This window comes from Echinops telfairi, unplaced genomic scaffold, assembly GCF_000313985.2.
Source record: "Echinops telfairi isolate 266 unplaced genomic scaffold, ASM31398v2 ScPeMD7_25;HRSCAF=90, whole genome shotgun sequence".
NCBI classification, from domain to species: domain Eukaryota; kingdom Metazoa; phylum Chordata; class Mammalia; order Afrosoricida; family Tenrecidae; genus Echinops; species Echinops telfairi.
Window position 1 is genome coordinate 29047503 of NW_022103922.1, and position 4604 is coordinate 29052106.

Consider the following 4604-nt stretch of genomic DNA (forward strand, 5'->3'; position numbering starts at 1 on the left):
GGGGAGGGTTTGTTTTCCCTGGTATTTGTCCATGTCCTCCTAATTGTTGAATTTGTTGGAGTGCAATCTTTCATAGTACTGTGTAATTAGTCGTTTAATTTCATTGGGGCCCCTCATAATTTCCCTTGTTTCATCCCTCATCCTGGATGTTGACATCTATTCCTCCTTATCTTTTGTTAGGTTTTCTAGCGGTTTGTCAGAAAGATTCTGTTGATCCTTTAGGTACAGTGGTTCTCAACCTGAACTCGCCCAATTCATAACCATAGCAAATTTACAGTTATGAAGTAGCAATGAAAATAATTATGGTTTGGTGGGTCACCACACATGAAGAACTGTATTAAAGGATCATAGCATTAGGAAGGTTGAGAACCACTGCTTTAGAAGAACCAGCTTATTACTGAGTTGATTTTTTTTCCTTTTTTTGTGCTTTCCCACTCATTTATCTCTGCCCTAATTTTATAATTTCTTTTCTTTTGCTGTTAGATGGGTTATTCTGTTGACTCTGTTCCAATTGCTGAAGATTTTGTGATAGGGTATTGACCATAAGTCTCTCTTCCCTCTTCATATGTGCATTTATCAATACCAAACAAAATCTGATGACTGCCTTTGCTACATTTCATGTTTTGGTATGACATATTCTCATTCTTAGTAGATTCTAGAAACTTCATAGTTTTGTCTCTAATTTTTGCTAAACCCCAATCTTTTTTAAAAACTAAATTATTGGAGTCATGTGATGGCTGCTTGCAAAGAAGTCTGTCTAAGGCTGCCTCTGAAGTGACAGCAGAGTGAACCAGGTATCTCCAGGAGTGGAGATTGATCTGCATGAGAAAGGGGTTCATCATGGCGGATGACCTAAAGAGATTCCTATATAAAAAAATTTCCAAGTGTTGAAGGACTCCATGCTATTATTGTGTCCGATAGAGATGGGGGACCTGATATTAAAGTGGCCAATGACAATACTCCAGATCATGTTTTAAGACCTGGCTTCTTGTCTATGTTTGCTATCAAAACTGACCAAGGATAAAAACATGGTCTCTCAAAACACAAAAGTACCATCTGTTACTATAACTACCAGGTGGTTCAATTTAATCGTTTGCCTTTGATGGTGAGTTTCATAGCCAGCAGCAATGCCAATACAGGACTTGTAATTGTCAGCCTGGAACAGGAACTTGCCCCTTTATTTCAAGAACTGAGACATGAGTGGAAGTGTCTTAAGCAGGCAGCGGTCTGGACGCCTACCTTGTCTTCATTATACAGACACAGTATGAATTCAGCAATCTCTAGACCAAAAGAATACTTGGATCTGTGCACCCAAGAAAGGGTCCTCTTTCCTATCTTATCCTAAAATAAAGAGCCTATAGATGTAATTTCTGGACAGATTGATTGTTATATTTCTTTGTTTGGAGTATATTCTTATTTTGTGTGATCTGGGAAAATCACAGAAATGGTTCCGTCTGCCTCAGCTTCCATGGAGTTAAGTTCTGTCACTGAAGAAGATGATTCTTTTCAGTGGATCAGCATCAAAATGATACAATGATCCACAAGCACCATCAAGTGCTCCCTTTTATAAAATATGCCCAGGCCTGCTGAAAGAAGCAGACCCTTTGTGTGTGTGAGTGTGAATAAGGAGGAGAACCTATTTTTCTTCCTATTATCTGTTATTTCTTTGCATTGAATGTGAGGAAAATACAATGGCTTAGCAAAAGTAATAAACTCAGCACAATCACTAACTTTTCTTATGTGCCTATTGTTTTACAGTGTAGATGACTTACTAATTGATGGGGTTTCTCTCAGAGGGTGCTGCTCCATCAAATCATGGCAACTTCTTCCCCTACTTTGCTATCCATACATAACCAATCAGTGTTATACTGTTGGTGTGATTCATTATCAAACTGTTTCATATAGTGTTATCTATGTCCACATGATAATGCAGACTTTTTTTCATACATGAGTATAAATAAAATAGTAGTTTTAAAAGTAAAAAAGAAATAAATTATTCAATTTTCATGTATTTGCCCTTGTTTTCTTGTTCTTTCTTTCATTAATTTTCAGCTTCATGCCATAATGGTCAGAGAAGGAAGTCTGTGTGACCTCTAAATATTTGAATTTTACTCATACTTGACATTTGTCCCAGCTTATGGTCTACATACACATACGTTTCATGTGCACTTGAAAAGAATATGTATTTTTATTTATTTATTTATTTATTTTTGCAGTAAGTTGGAGAGCTCTGAATATATCGATCAGGTCTAGTCATCTGATTGTAGAGTTTAGTTCAGTAGCTTCTTTACCTGCTTGCCTGTCTATTTTGTAGAATGGTGTATTGAAAGTTTCTGACTATGATTGTCAATGCTGTGATATATTTTTTTAATCTTTTGAAGGATTTGGTTGTCAAATTTCACAGGTCTCTCATTAGGCGTGTATGTATTTATTACACTCATGGGCTCTTGGTCTACTGCTCCCTTAAGCAATTTATAGTTCCCATACTTATCTCTTGCTATGTCCTGCACCTTGAGATCATTTTTTTCAGAGACTAAAATTGCAATTCCTGTTTCTTTTTCTTTTTAGATTGCCATTTACTTGATATAATTTTTGCCACCCTTTACTCCTCAAACTGTATTTGTCTGTGAGCTTGAGACAACTGTTTGATGGGTTTCGGTTTTAACCCAGACCACTGACGTTCTGGGGAATTACATCTATTGTGGATTCCTTGCTGTTATTTTGAACCTTTTGTGTTAGGTATTTTCCTGTCGAACATGTGGAGAATTTATTCTTGCCTTCTTTTTTCAGTTGGGTAAAAGGAGTCTTGGGTGTTTGTTTCATTGCTATGACTTCTAGATAGTGTTATGCTGTTCGGTGGTCTCATGTTTGTAATCTGTGGATGTTGGTCTTCTGTCCAAAAGGAGTTGGAAAGTAATTTTTGTAGTGCTATTTTTCTTTGTTTGTTTGTTTTGGTTTATCTTCTTTTATGTAATCTCTAAATTTTTCTTATCTGAGAAAACTATTTTTTCACCTTCTACTTTGATGGACAGTTTGCCAGGATAGAGGATTCTTTGGCTACAATTTTTTTTTTCCTTCAACTTTCAGAAGATCCTACTACGTTTTCTCCTCTTTTTCATGGTTTCTGTTGATAAGTCTGAGCATATTCTTATCTGATTACCCTTATAGGTTACTGTATCTTTTTCTCTAGCTGCTCTTATGATTTTCCAAAGTTGGATAATTTGACTGCAATAGGCCTTGGTGTGTTCTTCCTGGGATTCAGTTTTATTGGTGTCCTCTCTGCTTCCTGGATGATTATCGAATCATCTTTTATTATGCTGGGGAAATTCTCTTCCAGGGATTCCCACACTATTTTGGTTGTTGATGTTCTTTTTTTTGTTGTTGCATCCTGCTCTGGTATCCCAATTATTCAGATACTGTTTCTCTTCATACCATTGCTCATTTTTCTAAGGTTTTCTTCAGCTTCTTTAATTATCTCATTTGATTGTCTTTCACCTCAGCTTCTTTAATTATCTTATTTGATTGTCTTTCCCGTTTTTTGAATTCTGCTTTGATATCTTAGTGGTCCCTATGGGGTTCTCTGCTTCTTCTAATTTATTGGTGAGGTCTATTACTGTTTTCTTTGATTCTGTTGCATAGTCCCTTAACTCTTGTATTTCCCTGTGGTATGTGAACTATATCCTCTTTATTTTTCCTTTTTTTTCCCCCTGTATTGATTCCCTCATATTTGTATAATCCTAAGCAGTCTTCTGAATATTTGTTTTGGTGGCAGTTCAAGTCTGCTTCTTCTAAGTATATAGCTAGTTTCAGACATTTGCTTTCTTGCTTTATTTGTTTCTCTTGCTTTCTTGTACTGGCTGCTGCTGTGGGTACTTGTTTGCATGGCATTTTGGTGGAGCGGGAGGTGGTATGTACAAGATAAACCCTTTGTTTTCTATCTTAGATGCTAACAGGAATAAGTCTAAGAACTACCTGCAGCCAGCTACACTGCAGTTTTGAGCTTTGTCTACTGTCTGAAGGGGATGGGTGGCTCCCTAGAAAGCTGGGGTTATCTATCTGTAAGGTCTTGCTGCACCTTGCTATTAGGGGCTATTCAGGAGCCCCAGCATCCAGCACCTCCAGAAAGCCACACGGACATCCTTGTGATACCCTAAGGGGACAATCTATCATGGGCCTTCTCCCAGTATGGGGGCAAGCCTCCATGCGGATGGCCTACCATGGGGAGAACAGGCTTGTAGCACCTGGGCTCAGGTGAGTTGCTGGGTAGACAAAGAGGGAACACACATGAACAGCTGGTGCGAGACCACTTGACTGCCAATAGTGGCAGTGTGGGGACACACAGGCAGCTGGTAGCATGGGAGTGCATTGCTAGCTAATGACATGGGCCACATGATCATCGGATGCCATGAGCAGACTTCTGGCTGTTCAGGAAGAGTGGGCTGCCAGCACATAGACTAGCTTTCCACTGGGGCAGGGCGGGGTGAGGGAGCACATTCGGAGGGTCTGGCAATACAGGAAACATGGGAGCAGTGTGAGTCAGCAGGGGAGGGAGAGCGAGCAGCACAAAGGATCATGTCATGCTAGTCTGTTGGGCAGGAAATGCA

General features: G+C 38.9%; 1 pseudogene; it reads left to right on the top strand.

The window, feature by feature from the left end:
- The first annotated feature begins 840 nt into the window (after window positions 1-840).
- On the top strand, window positions 841-1345 carry LOC101661343 (annotated as a pseudogene).
- Window positions 1346-4604: the final 3259 nt, after the last annotated feature.